Source organism: Cervus canadensis, chromosome 27, assembly GCF_019320065.1.
Source record: "Cervus canadensis isolate Bull #8, Minnesota chromosome 27, ASM1932006v1, whole genome shotgun sequence".
Taxonomy (NCBI): domain Eukaryota; kingdom Metazoa; phylum Chordata; class Mammalia; order Artiodactyla; family Cervidae; genus Cervus; species Cervus canadensis.
Window position 1 is genome coordinate 7624040 of NC_057412.1, and position 23302 is coordinate 7647341.

Sequence of the window (23302 nt, forward strand, 5' to 3'; positions counted from 1 at the left end):
AACTCAAAGTAACCATGAAGAAAATAAATCAATATAAATATAACTACTTCAGAATTTACAACTTTATCAAAAATGTCCTAGTGTTAGTTTTCACTTAGACTCCTTGAAGCATAAGGCTTCCATTTGGAGGCACACAAATTGTTTGAAAGTTGCACTCTTTGGAATTTTCAATCAACACAATTATTATAAATTTCATAAATAGTGTCACTAAAATCTAGCAACAAATCTAGATGGCAAAATTTTCATAATATTTTGATTACAATCACTTATGTGGAAAAGCAGTACAATATTGAAAAATCCTTAATCCTGATCCAAATTCCATAAAAAACAATGATCAATATATATAATAAGTAGACTTCCATGAAAAAAATGAGAGATTAAGTGACCTTCACCATATTTATGCATGTTCTTATTGAATAAATATTTATTGTGCTCGTTTTGTTTGTTTATCACTCCTCTGATTATAATGCATCTCATTTAGCAAGACCACCTGCCTCTTGAGAAACCTGTATGCAGGTCAGGAAGCAACAGTTAGAACTGGACATGGAACAACAGACTGGTTCCAAATAGGAAAAGGAGTACGTCAAGGCTGTATATCGTCACCCTGGTTATTTAACTTACATGCAGAGTACATCATAAGAAACGCTGGGCTGGAAGAAGCACAAGCTGGAATCAAGATTGCTGGGAGAATTATCAATAACCTCAGATATGCAGATGACAGCACCCTTATGGCAGAAAGTGAAGAAGAACTAAAAAGCCTCTTGATGAAAGTGAAAGGGGAGAGTGAAAAGGTTGGTTTAAAGCTCAACATTCAGAAAACTAAGATCATGGCATCTGACTCCATCACTTCATGGGAAGTAGATAGGGAGACAGTGGAAACAGTGTCAGACTTTATTTTTTTGGGCTCCAAAATCACTGCAGATGGTGATTGCAGCCATGAAATTAAAAGATGCTTACTACTTTGAAGGAAAGTTATGACCAACCTAGACAGCATATTAAAAGCAGAGACATTACTTTGCCAACAAAGGTCCCTCTGGTCAAGGCTATGTTTTTTCCAGTGGTCATGTATGGATGTGAGAGTTGGACCATGAAGAAAGCTGAGCTCAAAAAAATTGATGCTTTTGAACTATGGTGTTGGAGAAGACTCTTGAGAGTCCCTTGGACTGCAAGGAGATCCAACCAGTCCATCCTAAAGGAGATCATCCTGGATATTCATTGGAAGGATTGATGCTGAAGCTGAAACTCCAACACTTTGGCCACCTCATGTGAAGAGTTGACTCATTGGAAAAGACCCTGATGCTGGGAGGGATTGGGAGCAGGAGGAGAAGGGGACGACAGAGGATGAGATGGCTGGATGGCATCACCGACTCGATGGACATGAGTTTGAGTGAACTCCGGGAGTTGGTGATGGACAGGGAGGCCTGGCATGCTGTGGTTCATGGGGTTGCAAAGAGTTGGACAAGACTGAGTGACTGAACTGAACTGAACTGAATACAGGAGTGAACATCAGATGTGCAGAATGGTCTTAAGTTTACAAAACCGAAACTAGCTAGTTAATCTTCATTTTGTTAAAACTGAAGATAATATACCCACCTCTTGGGTGAAGATTATCTTTGATCTATTATAAAAATTGTGATGGAAGAGCAAGATGCTAAACTAAGTTAAAAACTACTTCACAGGACTTCTCTGGTAGTCCAGGTGCTAAGACTCTGCTCCTTGTGCAGGGAGGCCAGGTTCCATCCCTGGTCAGGGAATTAAATCCTACATGCTGCAAATTAAAGATCTGGCATGCTGGAATACTCCAGAACATGTTGGCCTTGTTAGTGTATCTTCATGGATAATCTGCAGACAATTTGTGTTAAAATCACCCACAGTGCTCATTAAAATAACGTATATCCAAACCATACTCTGAAGCCTCTGATTTCCAATTTCACAGAGTGGGCCTAGAAATATGCATTTTGCAAGTTCTTGTAGAATTCTGACCTGGAGAAGGAAATGGCAACCAACTATGGTATTATTGCCTGGAAAATCTCATAGACAGAGAAGCCTGGTGGGCTGCAGTCCATGGGGTCATAAAGAGTCAAGACATGATTTAGCAACTAAGTAACACCATGGCATTCTGAATAACAATATCTGAGATCCTCTGGCAGGTAATAAGGGGAAGAGACAGCTCTACATAATGATACAGAAAAACAGATGTGTCTGCTGCTGATGAACAAAATGTAAATACAAATTTTTTCATTTTAACTTACTTTCAAAGCATAGCTACTAATACTCTTTCTACATATGAGTTATTTTGAGTGATCAAGACTGTTTCCAATCAGAGCAGAGATTACCTTGAGTTTGTAACTTTTTAAATATTCAAAAGATTTCTCAAAGCAATTAAAATCTCCCAGAAAAAAATGTTTTCCACAGGAAAAGCAATGTGGGACTCAGTATTTCCAACAGCATTAAGAAATGTGTTTAGAAATAGATTATGGACATCCACATAGAATTAAGTAACACATTGTATTAATTAATATAAATTAAAATTTTGTAACTTATAGCCTAACTAACTTTATGAGCTTAAATAAAATAGGAAAAATAGCAAAATTCAACTAAATACCAAATTGGATAAAGTATATAGGGGGAGCAAAATTTGGATTGAATTGATATAATTTAATTTATAAAGTATAATTTGATTAGTGATTCATCATGAACTTCAGAGCTTTAGAACAAGAAAGTTTTCAGATGAGATAAAATTGATTTAATCTCTTTTCTTTAAAAAATGGAGACAGCACATGAGAAACATCATTTCTAAGATAAACACTGTAACAGTCCTCTCTGGCTTAAATTAATTACAGCTGCAAAGCAGAAAATGAACACATTAGCACTTTTGAGACTTTAGTAGAAAACCATTTATTTTGGTGTTATAGGAAGATAAATTGACCCAGATGAAAGGAAATTGGACTACCATACTATACACAAGCTGAGAGGAATTAGGAAGCCAGAGGGACTGTGTGGTCAATTTCAAGCTCACTTTTCCCAAATGAGTGTAACTGTTCTTAATCAAGGAGAAGCGTGTGGTGCACACAAGGTACAATGTACTCTGTCCGTGAAAATGAGCAGCACTCCTTCTTCCCAGAATCTAAGAAAAACCTGGGTGGGCTTAACAATCAACCAATTGGTTTTGTGACTGAGCTTTGTCTTTTAATTCTCTTGAGTTACTTTTCATGAAAATCTGCATTTATTGGGAAGATTCTAAGCATGTCAAATGCAGACACACATGTATGTTTTGAAATTTAGGGATGAGGATGCCAAGGACAGGATTAGAAGAGTGGGCACTAATAAAAACTGTTTTGTGAAAGGCCAATCCCAATTTAATGACCCACTTAAAACTCATTTGTAGGACTCTAAGGAAAGCATTTCCTTTTCCCACGCTTTATCATCTCAGTGTCACATCAGTGGTTTTGACTGCCTTTCCAGGACATATCAAATCCCTTTGATGTCAAATTTAAGACCCACTCCCTTTTTCTTGATAAGATTAGGTTCTATATTGCTATCAACCCACCTTCTTTTTTCTCATTATGGAATATCCTTCTTCCTTCTATCATGCATTCAGAGTACCAGGCAAGACCAACTCAAATTTTTTCTTTGTAAACTTTTCAAATTTTTTCTTTCATATGCTATGTGAAGATGTATTAACTATCCATGTCAATAGGTCAGTATTTTACAAATAGTAAGCAGCTAACAGTTTTAATCTTGTTTAAAACTCTAAAATCACATTGAAGTGGATGAAAAAACTACTAATCATGACAAAATATATAGAGACAATATATATGTAGATATGAATATATATGCTCACATTTCATTTTGAATTTTCAAACTCAGGAAAAAATGCTTGAATAATAAAATTGATCATTATTTACTGAATATATATAAACATAAATGCATACTACATTTACCCCCACACACTGGTATTATGTGCATATTATCATAAAAATGACAGTAATAGATTTCAGTTCAGTTCATATCAGTCGCTCAGTCGTGTCCGACTCTTTGTGACCACATGAACCACAGCAAACCAGGCCTCCCTTTCCATCACTAACTCCCAGAGTCTACCCAAACCCACGTCCATTGAGTCGGTGATGCCATCCAATCATCTCACCCTCTGTTGTTCCCTTCTCCTACTGCCCTTAATTTTTCCCAGCATTAGGGTCTTTCCAAATGAGTCAACTCTTCACATGAGGTGGCCAAAGTATTGGAGTTTCAACTTCAGCATCAGTCCTTCCAATCAACACCCAGGACTGATCTCCTTTAGGATGGACTGGTTAGATCTTCTTGCAGTCCAAGGGACTCTCAACAGTCTTCTCCAACACCACAGTTCAAAAGCATCAATTTTTCTGTGCTCAGCTTTCTTTATAGTCCAATTCTCACATCCATACATGTCTACTGGAAAAACCATAGCCTTGACTAGATGGAACTTTGTTGATAAAGTAATGTCTCTGCTTTTTAATATGCTGTCTAGGTTGGTCATAACTTTCCTTCCAAGGAGAAAGCATCTTTTAATTTCATGGATGCAGTCACCATCTGCAGTGATTTTGGAGCTTCCAAAAATAAAGTCAGCCACTGTTTCCCCATTTATTTGCCAGGAAGTGATGGAACTGGATACCATGATCTTAGTTTTCTGAATGTTGAGCCAACCTCTTCACTCTCCTCTTTCACTTTCATCAAGAGGCTTTTTAGTTCTTCTTCACTTTCTGTCATAAGGGTAGTTTCATCTGCATATCTGAGGTTATTGCTATTTCTCCCAGCAATCTTGATTCCACCCTGTGATTCATCCAGCCCAGCGTTTCTCATCAGGTACTCTGCATATAAGTTAAATAAGCAGGGTGACAATATACAGCCTGGACATACTCCTTTTCCTATTTGGAACCAGTCTGCTGTTCCATGTCCAGTTCTAACTGTTGCTTCCTGACCTGCATACAGGTTTCTCAGGAGGCAGGTCAGGTGGTATGTTACGTCCATCTCTTTCAGAATTTTCCACAGTTTATTGTGATCCACACAGTCAAAGGCTTCAGCATAGTCAATAAAGCAGAAATAGATGTTTTTCTGAAACTCTCTTGCTTTTTTGATGATCCATCTAGTGTTGGCAATTTGATCTCTGGTTCCTCTGCCTTTTCTAAAATCAGCTTGAACATCTAGAAGTTCACAGTTCACATATTCCTGAAGCCTGGCTTGGAGAATTTTGAGCATTACATTACTAGCGTGTGAGATAAGTGCAATTGTGTGGTAGATTGAGCATTCTTTGGCATTGCTTTTCTTTGGGATTGGAATGAAAACTGACCTTTTCCAGTCCTGTGGTCACAGCTGTTTTCCAAATTTTCTGACATATTGAGTGTAGCCCTTTCACAGATTTGAAATAGCTCAACTGGAATTCCATCACCTCCACTAGCTTTGTTCGTAGTGATGCTTTCTAAGGCCCACTTGACTTCACATTCCAGGATGTCTGGCTTTAGGTGAGTGATCACACCTTCGTGATTATCTGGGTTATGAAGATCTTTTTTTGTACAGTTCTTCTGTGTATTCTTGCCACCTCTTCTTAATATCTTCTGCTTCTGTTAGGTCCATACCATTTCTGTCCTTTATTGAGCCCATCTTTGCTTGAAATGGTCCCTCAATATTTCTAATTTTCTTGAGGAGATCTCTAGTCTTTCCCATTCTACTTTTTTTCTCTATTTCTTTTCATTGATCACTGAGGAATGCTTTCTTATCTCTTCTTGCTATTCTTGGAACTCTGCATTCAAATGGGTATATCTTTCCTTTTCTCCTTTGCTTTTTGCTTCTCTTCTTCTCACAGCTATTTGTATGGCCTCCTCAGACAGCCATTTTGCTTTTTGGCATTTCTTTTCCATGGGGATGGTCTTGATCCCCGTCCCTTGTACAATGTCACGAATCTCCATCCACAGTTCATCAGGTACTCTGCCTATCAGATCTAGTCCCTTCAATCTCTTTCTCACTTCCACTGTATAATCATAAGGGATTTGATTTAGCTCATACTTGAATGGTCTATTGGTTTTTCCCCACTTTCTTCAATTTAATTCGGAATTTGGCAAAAAAGGAATTCATGATCTGAGCCACAGGCAGCTCCCGGTCTTGTTTTTGCTGACTGTATAGAGCTTCTCCATCTTTGTCTGCAAAGGATATAATCAAAGGATATAAAAATTTAGAAATTAATATATTGCTGGAAATGTTTTTTTTTTTCCCTAGATTCTCTAACTCTCTATTTAAGAAATTTAATGAAAAGCTTATATTTTTTCTTTTGTTTGGTAATAGTTTTCCCTGCAAAAAGTCATATGCCATGTGTTGTCATAAATTTAATATGAAGAAAGTTTCACTTGCCTATGAACAGTGTGATTCTGGCAAATGACATTATGTTTTAATTATGCAAATGAAGCACATGCAATAAAGGCATATTCATGTGTTATTTCTCTATTCTCCCTACATAAAATCTATATATGTTACAACTATATGTATATGCAGTAAAATGCTTACTGTAGGCAATAATTAGACAGGTGTGTGCATGCTCAGTCATGTCCGACTCTTTGCGATTCCATGGACTGTAGCCCACAAGGTCCCTCTATCCATGGGACTTTCCAGGGAAGAATACTGGAGTGAGTTGCCATTTCCTTCTCCAGGGAATCTTCCCAACCCAGGGATCAAACCTGCATCTCTTGAGTGTCTGCATTGTCAGTGGGTTCTTTTCCACTGTATCACCTGGGAAGCTCCATTGTTAACTATTCACTAATCATCTCTGCCAATTTTAAGGCCAACACAATTATTCAAATTAAAATCAAAATAAATGACATGCTATCATATATTTGAGATTTTATTTGTGAAATCACTCAAGGTCTAAAAATTAGCTAGACTTAAGATACTCACAGTTGATAAAACATTCACAGAAAATTTAAAAGCAAATAACATATACATCAATTTTTTTATACTTATCAATTTTTAAAACTGATTTTCTTAAGTTTATAGTCAGTAAAGATTCCTAAATGTCAGCGCTGATAAGACAGCTTGTGTTAATGTTGCATTACCATTTGCAAAGACAAGAATCTAGAATGGTTATGCAAACACAGCTCTAGGAGTTCCATTCAAGGAGTGTGCGGGTGCACGCTCAGTCGCTTCAGTCTTGTCCGACTCTGCGACCCCATGGACTGTAGCCCACCAGGGTCCTCTGTCCATGGGATTCTCCTGGCAAGAATACTGGACTGGTCATGCCCTCTTCCACGTTTTTCTTCCTGATCCTGAAATAGAACCCATGGTCTCCTGCGTCTCCTGCATTGCAGGCAGATTCTGCACTGCTGAACCATCAGAGCAACTCATTCAAGGGGTAGCCTATTTGAATCTTGTGCCAAGAATTGTGAAGTGCACACTTGCACACCTATCATCTCGGCTCTGGGAACCCTCACTGTTCTCTTAGAAACACGATCGTTCTTGAAATTCAGGGGCTGTCCCTTTGCATATGTCACATGTAAGGATATCAGTGCTCCATGTGGTCTCTTTTATCTTTTAACTTGCATAGTCAGTTAGTTTGTAATGACTAAGTATTATTTGCTGATTAAAATAATTCAAGTAATACAAAATATCACAAAGAAAAGTTTAGTCTTTCATTCTTGCACTTCAAATTCATATTCCTGAGGTAATGATTCTAGACATTTGCTGTGCATCACCTTAGATCTTGCAATTTATTAGTGCACATTTATTATATAAATTTACCCAAATCAGATCACATCACACATTCCAATTTGACACTTTTTTCTATCATTTAAAAAAAAAATAAAGAATATCCTGAGCATTTCCTTAAGTCATAATAGTATATTGATCTGCTTTATTTTTTGCATTGCTGCAATCTGTTAATATCACAGATTGAGAAAAAGCAGGGAAACAATGAACTTGGAAACAGGGAGTGAAAGTGTAAATTTGTACAGCCACATGGGACAGTCACTCAGTAACTTTTAATGAAGATGAAAATACCTAGAATTCTGATTGTGTAAGTGTGCCGCAGAGAAATTTTTTTATATTCTCAACAGAACACATCTTCAAAATAAGATCCATCAAATAAAGTAATAAGCTACAATAGTAAAAATAAGTAAACAATATTCATGGAAGTATTTATTACCAAGAGGTTGAAGGATGGAAAGCAAAGTTGATTGCAAATGCATATTGTCATTAATTTCATAAAATTAAAACTGAGTAGGAAAAAAATTCAGTGCTATTGATTGTTCATGGATACTCATGTGTCCCCACCCACTTCACATGTTCAGTAGCTAAGTGATTTGAAAATTTAAATTGACAAAGGAATTTTACATCAATATATCAAACAAAGAAGTTTTAAGTAGATACATATTAAGAATAAATGTTTACCAAGCTACTCTTCAATTTATATTGATGGAATATTCAATTTTGGAAATGGAAGCAACATATTATCTTATTTATTTTTAATGAGTAAGAAAAGATAGTTTGCTTTCAGAGAAGAAGGAAAATAACATTTTTTTGTCCTCTATTGACAAATATAATACATTTAAAGAATGGTAAATGAAACCTATAACAGCTATAAAACAATTTATAGTATCAAGAAATCAGTCTCTTGCTATTTCTTCTCTGTACATAAACAAAGTAATTCAACACAGAGTCTTTTTGCCAAAAATAACATCAGAAAAGACAAATAAACATCCTAAATGGCTTTTATCCAAACAATACAGTAAATGAAATGTACCTAAATCACTTTTAAAAGCCATTTTAAATGTATTTACTTCCTTACTTCTTACTTATGCTTGCTTTTAAAATATGGAACTTTTAAACACGTGTAATATCATTGAACATGTATAACGGATGTTTGTACAAGTGTACATATTTTTCCTGCAATTTTATCTAGGCTTTTCTTTCTTGTTTGAAAAAAAAAAAGTGTATGTATATATATATACATATCAGTTCAGTTCAGTTGCTCATGGGGTGACTCTGTGACCCCATGAACTGTAGCTCATCAGGCCTCCCTGTCCATCACCAACTCCCAGAGCTTACTCAAACTCATGTCCACTGAGTCAATGATGCCATCCAACCATCTCATCCTCTGTCGTCCCCTTCTCCCCCTGCCTTCAATCTTTCCCAGCATCAGAGTCTTTTCAAATGAGTCAGCTCTTCAAATCAGGTGGCCAAAGTATTGGAGTTTCAGCTTCAAGATCAGTCCTTCCAATGAACACCTAGGACTGATCTCCTTTAGGATGGACTGGTTGGATCTCCTTGCAGTCCAAGGGACTCTCAAGAGTCTTCTCCAACACCACAGTTCAAAAGCATCAATTCTTCAGTGCTCAGCTTTCTTTATAGTCCAACTCTCACATCCATCCATGACTACTGGAAAAAACGTAGCCTTGACTAGACGGACCTATGTTGGCAAAGTAACGTCTCTGCTTTTTAATATGCTGTCTAGGTTGGTCATAACTTTCCTTCCAAGGAGCAAGCGTCTTTTAATTTCATGGCTGCAATCACCAACTGCAGTGATTTTGAAGCTCAGAAAAAGAAAGTCAGCCACTGTTTCCACCGTTTCCCCATTTATCTGCCATTAGTGATGGGACTGGATGCCATGATCTTAGTTTTCTGAACGTGGAGCTTTAAGCCAACTTTTTCACTCTCCTCTTTCACTTTCATCAAGATGCTTTTTAGTTCTTCTTCCCTTTCTGCCATAAGGGTGTTGTCATCTGCATATCTGAGGTTATTGATAATTCTCCAAGTAATCTTGATTTCAGCTTGTGCTTCATCCAGTCCAGCATTTCTCATCAGGTACTCTGCATATAAGTTAAATAAGCAGGGTGGCATACTCCTTTTCCTCTCTGGAACCAGTCTATTGTCCCATGTCCAGTCAGTTGCCTCCTGACCTGCATACAGGTTTCTCAAGAGGCAGGTCAGGTGGTCTGGTATGCCCATCTCTTTCAGAATTTTCTACAGTTTATTGTGATCTACACAGTCAAAGGCTTTGGCATAGTCAATAAAGCAGAATTAGATGTCTTTCTGGAGCTCTCTTGCTTTTTCAATAATCCATCCAATGTTGGCAATTTGATCTCTGGTTCCTCTGCCTTTTCTAAAACCAGCTTGAACATTTGGAAGTTCATGGTTCATGTATTGCTGAAGCCTTGCTTGGAGAATTATGAGCATTACTTTACTAGCGTGTGAGATGAGTGCAATTGTGAGGTAGATTGAGCATTCTTTGGCATTGTTTTTCTTTCGGATTGGGATGAAAACTGACCTTTTCCAGTTCTGTGGCCACTGCTGAGTTTTCCAAATTTGCTGGCATATTGAGTGCAGCACTTTCACAGTATCATCTTTCAGGATTTGAAATAGCTCAACTGGAATTCCATCACCTCCACTAGCTTTGTTCATAGTGATGCTTCCTAAGGCCCACTTGACTTCACATTCCAGGATGTCTGGCTCTAGGTGAGTGATCATACGTTGTGATTATCTGGGTCTTGAATATCTTTTTTGTACAATTCTTCTGTGTATTCTTGCCACCTCTTCTTAATATCTTCTGCTTCTGTTTCTGCCAGAATAAATGTATACTGATATGCTTGTATCAGGGATTTAGGAGTGTCCTCCTGCAGACTAGGGTAAAGAAAGGCGCTCTGAATTATTTCAAAAGAGAAAACTGGAAGATTTGCTAAGAGACTGTATTTTTGCTGTAGGAATTCACATGAAACAAGCTAAGATTGTTTGACTTTCCCTCTTTCACTGATGCTAGTGTAAATCCCATCTGTCAGTCATTTAGTTCCTAAGTATGTAAGTAAAGGACATATAATGGAATGCTGTTGATAAACGTCAGGAAATAAAATACCATACATAACTATCTGCTCAAGAAGTAAAGTATGAAAGCTCCCTTCCAAAATATTTGTAAACACCACTGAAGCCAGTACATATATCAGAGTTAAAAGTCAAAGATTAAGTATAATTTTTCATTGGCAGTTCTAAAATAGTTGTGACATATTTCAAGTCATCTTTCGCCGAATGAGAACCAGATGATACTATATAGAAGATTAAGAAAAACTATGTATGAACAGTAATAGATTAGAGAACATATATTAAAATTTGGGACCTGATGGAATGAAAATAAACACAAGTGCACTCTCTGCTCTTTCTAAATTACACTTCATTGCTCAATTCAAATAGTCAGTTTAGAGTCATAAATTTACCCTATGGGTAAAAAACTTTTAAATTAGACTTTGGATCCACGTGGATCTTGTGAGTGGAAAAGCGAGTTTTCCAATTAACTACAATGAAGTTAATATATGCACATACACATTGTGGCGATGGGTCTTTGCCAATCATGTTTACTTTACATGAATATTCAGGGCTGATATGCTATCCTCTTCACCATTTACGTCCACAACTATAGAGTCTACATGTCTTCACTGAAAATTGCCATCTCATATACCTTGCTTGATTCTAACTTAACTGAAAGAGAATAAAAGGAAACAGGTGTATGAACATATATAAGATTGGATTTTGCATGTGTTCATAGACTTTGGGACTCAAACTCTAGAGGAAAACACATTCTTAGCATGACAGCAAAGCCTCTCTCAATCATAGAGAAATTGCCAAGAGTTCCCTGACCCTCAACCATTTGCCTCTAAAGGCTCTGGTAAGACCTGAACATGAGGAATACTAAACCTACTAGACCAGAAACTGTCGAGTTAGAGCTCAGAAATAGACATTTTAGTAAGAACTCTGCATATTTCTGGCCTGTGCTAAAGTTTGGAAATGACTGCAAATTTCCCCTATTGAATTATCAAACATTTTCTAAAATCACAGAACCACCATATCAGTTTTAGGGGCATTGCGATAATAGCTGTTCCTGTATATCAAACAACATGATTTTGCCTGAGCTATGGGGAGCCAGTGTTCAGTTTTACCCATTTATCATCTCCCTGTTCAGGTACAGAACTCTTCTACTTTTACCAAGACTTCCTCCGTGTCTATGGGTGTGTTCTCAGTTGTTTCCCACTCTTTGCAGCTGCAATAAGAGTTGACCGCCAGGCTCCTCTGTCCATGGGATTTCCCAGGCAAGAATATTGGAGTGAGTTGCCATTTCCTACTCTGGGGCATCTTTCTGACAGAGGGATTGAATCCTTTTCTCTTGAATCTTCTGCATTGGAAGGCGATTCTTTACCACTAGCCCCACCTGGGAAGCCCCAGATATTTGTTTAAACTTCCCCCAAAACCATCACTTTACTTCTTAGGAAAAAGTTTGGTGGTATTAGGAAGTGTTCTGATTTAATTCTCTTACATGTAGCTGTCCAGTTTTCCCAGCACTAATTATTGAAGAGGCTGTCTTTCAGCCATTGTACATTCCTGCCTCCTTTATCAAAGATAAGATGCCCATACATGTGTGGGTTTACCTCTGGGCTTTCTATCTTGTTCCATTCGTCTATATTTCTGTTTTTTGTGCCAGTACCATACTACCTTGATGACTATAGCTTTGTATATAGTCTGAAGTCAGTCAGGTTGATTCCTCCAACTCCATTCTTCTTTCTCAATATTGTTTTGGCTATTTGTGGCCTTCTGTGTTTGCATACAATTTGTGAAAATTTTTGTTTTAGTTCTGTGAAAAATACACAAAGATAAACTCAAGATGGATTAAAAACCTAAGTGTAAGACAAGAAACTATAAAACTCTTAGAGGAAAACATAGGCAAAACACTCATCCACGTAAATCACAGCAAGATCCTCTATGGTCCACCTTCTATAATAATGGAAATAAAAACAAACATAAACAATTGGGACCTAATTGAACTTAAAAGCTTTTCACAGTGAAAGAAGCTATAAACAAAGTGAAAAAACAACCTTCAGAATGGCAGAAAATAATAGCGAAGGAAACAACTGACAAAAGATTGATCTCCAAAATATATAAGCAGCTCATTCAGCTCAATAACAGAGAAACAAACAACCCAGTGAAAAAGTAAGCAGAAGACCTAAACAGAAATTTCTCCAAAGAAATATATACATGGCTAACAAACACATGAAAAATGCTCAACATTGCTCATTATTAGAGCAATGCAAATCAAAATTACAATGAGGTATCACTTCACTCCAGTCTGAATGGCCATCATAAAAAATCCACAAACAATAAATGCTGGAGAGGGTATGGAGAAAAGGGAATCTTCTGCACTCTTGGTGGGAATGCAAATTGATATAGCCATTATGGAGAACAGTATGGAGATTCCTCATAAAACTAGGACTAAAACTATTATATGACCCAACGATCCCACTGCTGGGCATATACCCTGAAGAAAGCATAATTGAAAAATATGCATGCACTTCATTGTTCATCGCAACACTCTTTACAATAGCTAGGACATGGAAGCAACCTAGATGTCCACTGACAGGTGAATGGATAAAGAAGCTGTGGTACATCTATGCAATGGAATATCACTCAGCCATAAAAAAGACAACATTTGACTCAATTCTAAGGTAGATAAACCTAGAGCCTATTATACAGAGTGAAGTAAGTTAGAAAGAGAAAGACAAACATCATATATCATATCATATATCATATCATATATCATATCATATATCATATATATTAGTACATATATATGGAATCCAGAAGAATGATACTAATGAACCTATTTGCAGGGCAGCAACAGAGATGCAGACATAGAAAACAGGCTTGTGGACACAGAGGAGAAAGGAGAAGGTGGGTTACATTACCATGAGAGCTAGTGGAAATTTACTGCATGACTCAGGGAACTCAAATCTGGTGCTCTGTGATAACCTAGAGGGGTAGGATGGGGTGGGAGGTGGAAGAGAGGCTCAGGAGGGAGAGAATATACATATACCTATGGTTGATTCATATTTATATATGGAAAAAGCCAACACAACATTGTAAAGCAACCATCCTCCAATCAAAAATAATTTTTAAGCTGTGATGCATATACACAGTGCAATATTACTCAGCCATAAAAAAGACCACAGCATTCCACCAGCATGCTGTTGGAAGAAAATAGTTTTTATTTTTAATTGGAATTTTCCAAGAGATTGCATGGGAAATGACACATTTCTATACAAAGTAGGGGAAAGCCTTCCCATAAATTTTATGTCATTCAAAGACAGAGACACAAGGAGTGACCAAAGTAAGATGGAAGGTATTGCTATGTCAAGGAGAGATACCAAAATTGAGATGTAATCATCCTCATCTCACATTTTCAGAGTGTTTGGAGAGAAGTAGTTTTAGTATTGTCTTACAGTCAATGAAGACTCCAGTTGAGCAGCTGAAGACTTATTTCAGTGACTGAGTATGTCAGCTACTTTAATGGATCAAATATGAAGAAAAAGCAATTCACATTAAGGACATGATACATAGGATAGGCCTGATTACCAGTCTACCATGTTTTCATTTTGTGGGTGATATACATTGATCATAATCTGAGGTGGAATCACTTAATCTCATCTGAAGATTACCTATTTTTTTCCTCAAATGTGTGCTAAGTCGCTTCAGTCATGTCTGACTCTTTGCAACCCCATGGACTGTAACCTAACAGGCTCCTCTGTCCATAGGATTCTCCCAACAAGAATACTGGAATGGGATATTTTTCTCAAGTATACTTCCTTAAAACTTTTTTTCTTCAAGATCAGTAATACTTCATCATCAGTGAAATTATTTATTTTCTGTTGTGTTTTCTAGGAACTGGGTGGAGGGAGGTGCAAACGAAGAAGCAGGGGACCATTCAGGGACACTATGCTGCCTCACCAAATGAAGTGGCTCTCTGAAAATGGAGGGAAGTGTGTCTACTTTGCTAGTAGATATAATGCTGACGCTGACACTGGAACAGACATTGCAGAGCATGAGTGGTACATTATTGTTTGACTTAATTAATATTTTAATATCAATTGATTCAGTCTAAGCCACATTATTTCCCTCAGCACAACAATGACTTGCCAGCTACACATTGCCATTTGTGGGATTATTTCAACCCACAAAATAACTATTTAGCATCTTCTACATGCAAGGAGCTTTAGACAACACAAAGATAGAACAGAGATTGCCTTTAGAAAAATGTGTAGTGAGTAAACTAGCTAAGGCCTTTGGCCTATAAATATAAGAAGTTATAGATTGAATGAGATGTTCATACCATATCAAATGCCGTCACATGTCAGGGGACTGAAAAGTCCTCTCCAAATTGGGGTACGAGACTTATAATGGAAGATTTCATATAAGTTATAACATTTAATATTTGAGATATGTCTTAAGGGGTAGGGGGATTTGAACATTTGGTAATAAGGAGACGATTTAACGTAAAATGATAATATAGACATTTGTGATGTTTGATCAGAAATACTCAAATATGGGCCCATCCAAGAATGACAGATCCCTAATATGCAGGGCTTGATATAGGCACACATCTTTTCAAAAACTCCACAATTAAATTTAAGATAAATCCAGTGTTAGTAATTATGACTCAAAAAGAGATATGACAGTGAGTATTTGAAGACTGATGGGAGGAAAAGTGAACCAATTTGTCTGAATGAAGTTTGCGTGGTAAGCCTAGTGCCTTAGGCTACCTCAAAATGTCCTGCTTAATTATACATACATGGGCTACTTGAAAGTCTGGCTCCTGATTGCCATTGAAGGCATCTGTTGGGAGGAACAGTTGTCTGGGGAGAAATGTAGGATGACTTGCTAGGGTAAGGCATGTGAGGTAGAGAGAGAGAAGATTTAAGTTCACATTTATAAATGACGGGCTGTGACCCATGGATATTTAAGATTAAATGGTGACAGCAGGAGAAATGTAACAATTACTCGAATGTTTGAACATAGATATAATAGGACTTAACTAAAGTTTAGATTTAGAGGACAAGAATAATAAAAGGAAAAGTCAGACATCCTATCAAGGAGAGAACATAATAATACTCATGTGTGTTCAGTAGTGTACAACTATTTGAGACCCCAAGGACTGTAGCCTGCCAGGCTCCTCTGTCAATGGGATTTCCCAGTCAAGAACTCTGGAGTGGGTTGCTGTTTACTTCTCCAGGGGATCTTCTCAACCTAGGGATTGAACCCATGTCTCTTGTGTCTCGAGCATTGGCAGGCAGATTATTTTACCATTGAGCCACTTAAGAAGTCCCAGAATGTAATAATATTGGAGAAAGCAATTGTGCAAGGGAAAGGTGAGAAACTCAGTTTTGCCATAGTGTTAGAAAAAAAATCTGAGTTGTTGGTTACATGATTATTGATTATGAAGAAATTAAACATTGCTTTATATCAATAATCTATTAATTATATCAATAATTTTTTCACATTTATGATATGTCTTCTCTACTATATCAATTTTTCTAACACACCTAGGTAATTGGAATGAGCAGTACACATAATGGATAGTTGGCTTGCAAATGGGTAAAAGTTAAGCAAATTGCCAGAGTTGAAATTTTGACTAGGAAAATTGACTTAAAATTTTTCTCTGTAGACATTTTTAATTTCATAAATCAAAAAGTACCCAGAAGTCTGTGTTTTGTTCTGTTTTTTAGTTTTCCAGATGGATTGAAGACATTGGAGAAAAACCATGATTGAAAAAATTGTGCCCAAACCAGCTAAGGTCTAGCCAAAAAAAAAAAAAAAGAGAGAGAGAATAAATGAATTTATCTATTTACACACAGAAATGTAAGGAATGAATAAGATTTGAGTACTTTTATTTTTATTTATTTATTTTTTTGAGTACTTTTATTTAACCATGAGAAATGATGTATTCTGCACCTTGTCTGTTGGCAGATATATCTATAAATTGAAACACCCAATTGAAAATAATCTTAAAAATTAGTTATTTAACATTTGATTCATATTTTTTAATGGCACGACTGATGTTAGTCCATCTTTCATTCATTCAGCTGGTTGGCCCATCCCATCTTCACATGTGCATGGTTGGTTGCTCAGTCATGTCTGACTCCTTGTGACTCAATGGACTGTAACCAACCAGGTTCCTCTGTCCATGGGGATTCTCCAGGCAAGAATACTGGAGTGGTTTGCCATTCCCTCCTCCAGGGATTCTTCCCAGCTCAAGGATCAAACCCAGGTTTCCTGCATTGCAGGTGGATTCTTTACCATCTGAGCCACCAGGGCAACCCATTCCATCTTCATGCCCCCCACTAATTTTTACAGCTTTCTAGAAACTAATAGAGCTCATAAATTGCATTAGGTTGTATTTAGTTTTATGGAAGATATTTTTAAAATTTGTTTTTTACATAATGGGTTCTTTCCAACAGAGTTGACTCTTTATGTGAATGGAAATCAGTAATATTATGTTTTACTCACTTCTATATTTTCATTGCTTTCTTTTCAAATATTTTTCTTTACAATATTCTACTACAAAATATTTATGCCATGAATTTCTAAGTGTATTTTTTCTTCTACATTTCAATTCTCCAACTCTGTATACAGAAAAGTATCCTAAGATCTATCTTCCAGAGCATTAATTCATTACATAATTAGATGGTTGTTTATTCTTGATTTTTTCTTTTCTTCTATTAATTTTCTTCTGAAGACATGCACTCTTTGATGGTTCCTAATTATGAATGAACATCCAGGCTAGTCGTTACCGCAAATGCTATATTTTGTTTTGTTTTCTCATTAGTGCAGGTCTATTTACTCTTAAGTGGACAAAAATATCAAGCCACAGAATCATTTTATGGGTGAAAGTGAGGAGTAGTAATGTGGGTAGAAATCCATTGTTGGGATAGAAGTAGAGCAGTATTTTATTCTAGGCATGAATTACTTTAGATTTTCATTCCAAGTTGGATAATTCAACTTTACCTCTCCAGCCATTTTGGGGGGTTCATCATTACCTTATGTTTTCTTTTGCTTATCTTTCATGTCCCTTCATCCATACTAGGTTCTCCCCAGAGATGATCTATCTATTATTACTATTTACTACTACTGCTGCTGCTGCTGCTAGTGTTATTACTATTAATTTAATGGGAAAACTGCCTAGGATTAAATGTTTCTGGTAGCCTCTGCTTATGTTAGGGCAGGGCCACTGCATCAATAGGTTCAGAGACAGATCTTTGATGATGATGACTTTCCCTGAATCCACTTCTACATTTCATATCATCTCACTCTGAGATTTCAGCTCCTCTGGGGAATGGTGTTACTGCTGGAAGAGTAAACTGATTGTGTTCTGAGTTGTATCTATATATTTACACGAATATTTGTTTAATCTATGTGTTTCAACGTGAAGAATCTTGCGCTATTTATGGGCTTCAATTGTGGCTCACCTGGTAAGGAATCCACCCTCAATGAGGGAGACCTGGGTTAGATCCCTGGGTTGGGAAGGTCCCCTGAAGAAGGGAAAGGCTACCCACTTCAGTATTCTAGCCTGGACAACTCCATGGACAGTGTACTATATATTTCTATTCCTTCAATTATCTTGCATAGTCTATATAAAAGATATAAATAGAACTATACAGCTACCTTACAATTGAATTATCTTGAAATATACCTTGGGTATTATTATGTGTCAATATCTAAAAATATTTATGGTATTTTGCTGACTGTAGTATTGTGTGATTTATTTGCATAAAACAGAAACCTGTTTGCAATATTTTAAATAAACAGGAGTGCATTTTTAACCCTTAAATGCAGCAAAATCAGGATTCTTTCTCCATTTCATACCCAGCACTCTTTCTTTGGAGTAAATGACCAAACTCCTGTCATACTTGGTGAAGGAAAAGCAGTGCCACATAAACAGAAAAATTGTTAAGCACTTCAACAGTATTCTTTCAAAATGCTTAGAAATAACAAATTATATGAATACTCTATTGAGGAACACTTAGTTGTGTTTCTTTTCTTAAAACTAGTCAGTGGTTTAAAAAATGTTTCAAATAAAGATATAGAAATACATCTTTGCATGTGCATGAACTTTTCCTATGGAAAATTCCTCAAATGAAATTGCTAAAAAAGAGGTATTGATAAATTAAAAATTTAATTTTTGACTGGCTCTACTGGAAAATGAAAATAATTTATTCCCTCATTAACATTAATCTCACACACTAGCAAAGTAATGCTAAAAATTCTCCAAGCAAGCGAGGCTTCAACAGGATGTGAACCATGAACTTTCAGATGTTCAGGTTGGATTTAGAAAAGGCAGAAGAATCAGAGATCCAATTGTCAACATCCGTTAGATCATCAAAAAAGCAAGAGAGTTCCAGAAAAGCATCTATTTCTGCTTTATTGACTGTGCTAAAGCCTTTGACTGTGTGGATCATGACAAACTGTGGAACATTCTTAAAAGAGATGGGAATACTAGACCATCTGACCTGCCTCCTGAGAAATCTGTATGCAGGTCAAGTAGCAACAGTTTGAAGCAGACGTGGAAAAATAGACTGGTTCCATATAGGGAAAGGAATACGTCAAGGCTGTATATTGTCACCCTGCTTATTTAACTTATATGCAGAGTACATCATGCCAATGCCAGGCTGGATGAAGCACAAACTGGAGTCAAGATTGCCAGGAGAAATATCAAAAATTTCAAATATGCAGATGACACCACCCTTATGGAAGAGAGGAAAGAGGAACTAAAGAGCCTTTTGATGAGAGTGAAAGAGGAGAGTGAAAAAGTTGGCTTAAAGCTCAACATTAAAAAAACTTAAATCATGACATCTGGTCCCATCAGTTCGTAACTAATAGATGGGAAACAATGGAAACAGTAATAGACTTTATTTTCTTGGGATCCAAAATCACTGTAGATGGTGACTGCAGCCATGAAATTAAAAGACGTTTGCTCCGTGGAAGAAGAGCTATGACCAACCTAGACAGCATATTAAAAGCAGTAACATTACTTTGCCAACGAAGGTCCATCTAGTCAAAACTATGGTTTTTCCAGTGGTCATGTATGGATGTGAGAGTTGGATTATAAAGAAAGCTGAGCACCGAAGAATTGATGCTTTTAAACTGTGGTGTTGGAGAAGACTCTTTAGAGTCCCTTGGACTGCAAGGAGATCCATCTTAAGGGAAATCAGTCCTGAATATTCATTGGAAGTTCTGATATTGAAGCTGAAACTCCAATACTATGGCCACCTGATGCGAAGAACTGACTCATTTGAAAAGACCCTATCTTTGTGCCAGTACCATACTGTGTTGATGACTGTGGCTTTGTCGTAGAGCCTGAAGTCAGGCAGGTTGATTCCTCCAGTTCCATTCTTCTTTCTCAAGATTGCTTTGACTATTCGAGGTTTTTTGTATTTCCATACAAATTGTGAAATTATTTGTTCTAGTTCTGTGAAAAATACCGTTGGTAGCTTGATAGGGATTGCATTGAATCTATAGATTGCTTTGGGTAGTATACTCATTTTCACAGTATTTATTCTTCCAATCCATGAACACGGTATATTTCTCCATCTCTTTGTGTACTCTTTGATTTCTTTCATCAGTGTTTTATAGTTTTCTGTATATAGGTCTTTCGTTTCTTTAGGTAGATATACTCCTAAGTATTTTATTTTATTTTTTAATTTTTTAAAATTTTTGTTGCAATGGTGAATGGTATTGTTTCCTTAATTTCTCTTTCCGTTTTCTCATTGTTAGTGTATAGGAATGCAAGGGATTTCTGTGTATTAATTTTATATCCTGCAACTTTGCTGTATTCATTGATTAGCTCTAGTAATTTTCTGGTAGAGTCTTTAGGGTTTTCTTTGTAGAGGATCCTGTCTGCAAACAGTGAGAGTTTTACTTATTCTTTTCCTATCTGGATTCCTTTTATTTCTTTTTCTGCTCTGATTGCTGTGGCCAACACTTCCAAAACTATGTTGAATAGTAGTGGTGAGAGTGGGCACCCTTGTCTTGTTCCTGACTTTAAGGGAAACACTTTCAGTTTTTCACCATTGAGGACAATGTTGGAACAGAATAGAAAGCCCAAAGATAAATCCACATACCTATGGACACCTCATCTTTGACAAAGGAGGCAAGGATACACAATGGAAAAAAGACAACCTCTTTAACAAATGGTACTGGGAAAACTGGTCAACCACTTGTAAAAGAATGAAACTAGAACACTTTCTAACACCATACACACACACACACACACAAACTCAAAATGGATTAAAGATCTAAATGTAAGACCAGAACCTATAAAACTCCTAGAGGAGAACATAGGCAAAACACTCTCCAACATAAATCACAGCAGGATCCTCTATGACCCACCTCCAAGAATATTGGAAATAAAAGCAAAAATAAACAAATGGGACCTAATGAAACTTAAAAGCTTTTGCACAACAAAGGAAACTATAAGCAAGGTGAAAAGACAGCCCTCAGATTGGGAGAAAATAATAGCAAACAAAGCAACAGACAAAGGATTAATCTCAAAAATATACAAGCAACTCCTGCAGCTCAATTCCAGAAAAATAAATGACCCAATCAAAAAATGGGCCAAAGATCTAAACAGACATTTCTCAAAGAAGACATACAGATGGCTAACAAACACATGAAAAGATGCCCAACATCACTCATTATCAGAGAAATGCAAATCAAAACCTCAATGAGGTACCATTACACGCCAGTCAGAATGCTGCTATCCAAAAGTCTACAAGCAATAAATGCTGGAGAGGGAGTGGAGAAAAGAGAACCCTCTTACACTGTTGGTGGGAATGCAAACTAGTACATCCACTATGGAGAACAGTGTGGAGATTTCTTAAAAAACTGGAAATAGAACTGCCATATGACCCAGCAATCCCACTCCTGGGCATACACACCAAGGAAACCAGATCTGAAGGAGACACTTGCACCCCAATGTTCATCTCAGCACTGTTTATAATTGCCAGGACATGGAAGCAACCTAGATGCCCATCAGCAGACTAATGGATAAGGAAGCTATGGTACATATACACAATGGAATATTACTCAGCCATTAAAAAGAATACATTTGAATCAGTTCTAATGAGATGGATGAAACTGGAGCCCATTATACAGATTGAAGTAAGCCAGAAAGATAAAGACCAATACAGTATACTAACGCATATATATATGGAATTTTAAAATATGGTAACAATAACCCTATATGCAAAACAGAAAAAGAGACACAGATGTATAGAACAGACTTTTGGACTCTGGGAGAAGGCAAGGGTGGAATGTTCTGAGAGAATAGCACTGAAACAAGTATACTATCAAGTGTGAAACAGATCGCCAGCCCAGGTTGGATGCATGAGACAAATGCTCAGGGCTGGTGCACTGGGAAGACCCAGAGGGATGGGATGGGAAGGGAGGTGGGAGGGGGGCTTGGGATGGGGAACACATGTAAATCCATAGCTGATTCATGTCAATGTATGGCAAAAACCACTACAATATTGTAAACTAATTAGCCTCCAACTAATAAAAATAAATTTAAAAAAAAGAGAGAGAGAAAAGACCCCAATGCTGGGAAAGATTGGAGGCAGGAGGAGAAGGGGATCACAGAGGATGAGGTGGTTGGATGACATCATCAACTTGATGGACATGAGATTTAGCAAGCTCCAGCAGTTGGTGATGGACAGGGAAGACTGGCGTGCTGCAGTCCATGGGATCACAAAGAGTCAGACACTACTGAACAAATGAACTGAGTATTAATCTTGAGTACAACTTATTCTTCACTCTTAACAACAGAAAATTTGGCCTTTTAATCCTCTTATCTCATTGTTGAAAAGCAATTCATCACATCCTTGGGGTATTAGCAATGTTGATGAACTATAAGAATATCTTGAATCTTTCTCTTCTTTTCTCTGCAGTTTACTGGCTCATGGGTATTATTCATTTTATTGGATTATTTTCATTTTAATTAATAATATATAAATGCATTTTTGTACATTAAAGAAACTAAGCATTTATTTGTATGCCTTACAAAATCTTTCCCATTCTTGACTTTTGCCTTCTTATTTGACTTAATATGCTTTAAAAGCAGAAGTTTTTTATTTTTTGTGTTTTTGTTGTTGTTGTTGTTGTTTTATAATGGAGCATAGTTGATTAACAATGTTGTGTTAGTTCAGGTTTGCAGCAAAGAGATTCAGCTGTACATACACATCTATCTATTATTTTCTCAAATTTATTCCCATTTAGGTTAATTACAGAATATTTAGTAGAGTTCCCTGTGCTATACAGTAGGCCGTTTTTGGTTATCTATTTTAAATATTGCAGTGTGTACATGTCCATCCTAAACTCCCAATCTTTTCCTCTCCCTAACCCTTCCCCACTGACAACCATAAATTCATTTTCTGTCCAGGAGTCTGTTTCTTTTTTGTAACTAAGTTCATTTGCACGAATT